A 2940-nucleotide genomic window follows, 5' to 3' on the forward strand; every position below is an offset into this window, starting at 1 on the left:
TGTGTAATTCAGGCCTGTGTGTAATAACAACAGAGTGTGAAGTGTAGTTTCCCCTTGTGGGATTAATAAAGCACAATAATGAAAAAAGAAAACAAAATAAAAAAAATAAAGAATAAAAAAAATAAAAAATAACAGCAGTAGAAACTGACTGGATGCACCAATTGCTCTGCTGCGCACTTCATCATTCTTTTGATTGTCACCTGAGCGTGCCTTTTGTTGCCATGGAGATGAGTTATAGCTACAACTGTAGCCTCAAGCAACCAAGCCCACCCAGCCAGCTATGCAGTTTGTGAGGGTGTGTGTGTGTGTGAGTGTGTGAGTGTGTTTGTCCGTTACATGTGTGCATGAGTGTGTGTGTGTGTGTGTGTGTGTGTGTGTGTGTGTGTGTGTGTGTGTGTGTTTCCATATCCATGTGTGTGGTCTGGCACTAAATCAGTTTCTAGAGGTGAGTTAACGGAGTCATTTTCCACTTAATGTTTTCTAAATGTTTCTTCTCTCGCTCTCTCGTTCTCTCTCTCTATATCTCTCTCTCTTCTCAAGTCTCACCTCCTTCGCCCGCTCATTTCTATCTCTGACTGTCATTCTCAGACGCTGAGTCAGAGAGCCTGTCAGTGTGTCTGGCAGGCTTTTTCTATCTATCCGTCAATCACTCACTCAGTTTGTCTTTTCATTTTTCAGTTTGTCTGTTGATATCTTTGGGCTCTCCTCAGCCTTGGCCTGGTAGAGAGTTTGTATATATATATATATATATATATATATATATATGTATACACAAGCAATAGACTTATTATGCAAATTGGGCCATTCTAACTGACTATTCAACTTAACACGACTCCCATCTCATTGGGACTTCCAGATGTCACTGAGTCCCAAGTGCATCAGTCACACATACTTACAAGATGTCGCTAGGGGAAAAGTGTCAGACAACATTTTGACAGATGCCAACACACAAAAAAATTTGCACACACACATTTGCATTTGCAAAAAAACAACAACAGTTGCAGCAAATGTACCTTTAACACTAAGAGACGCTCAACTGGACACAAACTACATGTGCAGTCTCAAAAAACAACCACACTCTAAGAAATAAATCTGTAAAACAGCCAAAAAAGTTCTGGCAGCTCATTACCTGGACTACGTCCCGTAGTTAAGAACAGAAGTTTTGCGTGTGTTGACGTTAAAAAAAAAAAAAAAAAAAGATTCTGTTTTAAATTCTCTCACATAAAGCTGCTCAGTTAGTAAACTTCTGCAAATGTTGAAAAGAATCTAAAAAATGCTGGGAAAAGTGCCAAACGACAAAAAAAATACAGCAATAAAAACATTAGAAAAAGCCCAAAATGTCAAAAAAGTGACAAAAAAGAAGAGCCAACGTGGACTTCTTTAATCTGCCAAAAACCAACCTGTGCCAAAAGCTGTCACTGCAAAAATGATGAAATCTGAAAGTAAAAAAATAAAAAAATAAAAAAATACAACTGTGAATCCTTTTCTGGACAATTTCTGTTAAAATATACAGACATATAACTGTTAATACATAGCTATTTCTTAGTTTGCATTCATTCCAATCCCTGTTACAAGTTAATGCAGATATTTTAGACTTTTAGTGACATCACAGTTACATTTTTGTTGTTGTGAGGATCAACAATTGCATTAGGGAGATTCCCATCCCACTTTACTGGGACTTCATAGATTCATATTTCAGATAAAAGTCTGACCCTGTATGGCCTCGTTAGGTTTATTTATACTGACCACGATCAAAAGTTTCTCAGACTTATTTATTTGTTAATTTATTTTACAATCTGCACATGGACAGATTATGAGAAAATGGGTCTCTGGGCACAGTTATGTAAATGCAACCAGACTCTCAAAAACTACTCCAGGCCGCGTCTTTGGTGTCCTTCTGTGTCTCTCTCAGGGACATTCTGCAGGTAGACCACAATTCTTGGGCCCTGTTGTGGGTCCAAAGCCACAGATGATGAGACTTAATATACTGTGGGCAATATTTAAAGCAAAAAAAGAAAGAATTACAGGATAAGGAAGGACATTGTAGTTTTAACAGATCTGTGAGTTTCCATTGATACGTGTTAACCCTTTTCACTTTAACTATTGGCTCTGGCCCAAAGCCCTCCTGGTCCCCTGGGCCTGGGTCCTTCAGGCCTGTTCAGAGATCCATCTTTGAATCCTAGAGTGAAATTTACCCCCCACCACTTTCAAATTTGTTTAATATTTTAGTTATTAGTTAGTTAAGTCGCTTAACTAATATTTAGTTAGTTAAGTCGCTGTGATCGGCCCCTATTTTAAACAATAAAGGAAGTGAGACATCTCTATCTTACATGTGGTTTAGTACTATTCTTTCTGGAAGAATTTATCATTAAGATCAACCTAATTATTTCCTGGGTTTTTATCATCTTGGTCCCTAAATGTGTAGAGAAATGCAGGAAATACACCATCACCTTCCTCTGTTCTTAGAGCTTTGATTCAGATAAGACCTAAAAACAAGATGGACACCTTAAAGGAGCCGTACTGGAAGAGGATTTAAACCCAAAGCCCCCTAATCCCATGATGCCTTGAAGACAAAAAAAAAAGGGAGGTCCCTGGACACGTCTGCATGTATTGTAAGCGACAAAAACCTCCAAAGAATTGTCAAAAGAACTTGTCAATCGTCAAAATGAGAGAAATGTCAGGAAATGCATGAAAAACTTTGAAAAAAATACCTCAAAAAAGTCAACAAAACTCAGAAAGAAGCAACAAAAACCTTAAAAGAAAACTTGAAAAAGTGACAAAAACCTTGAAAAAGAGCCAGAAAAAAGTGACAAACAACGGTGAATGTTGTTACAAATCTCTCCATCTCCGTCTGTCTCTGTTTGTCTCTCTGTGTCTCCGTGTGTCTCTCTCTTTTTGTCTCTCTCTCTGTGTGTCTCTTTCTCTGTTTCTATCTTTCTA

Source organism: Etheostoma spectabile, unplaced genomic scaffold (assembly GCF_008692095.1).
Source record: "Etheostoma spectabile isolate EspeVRDwgs_2016 unplaced genomic scaffold, UIUC_Espe_1.0 scaffold58, whole genome shotgun sequence".
NCBI lineage: Eukaryota > Metazoa > Chordata > Actinopteri > Perciformes > Percidae > Etheostoma > Etheostoma spectabile.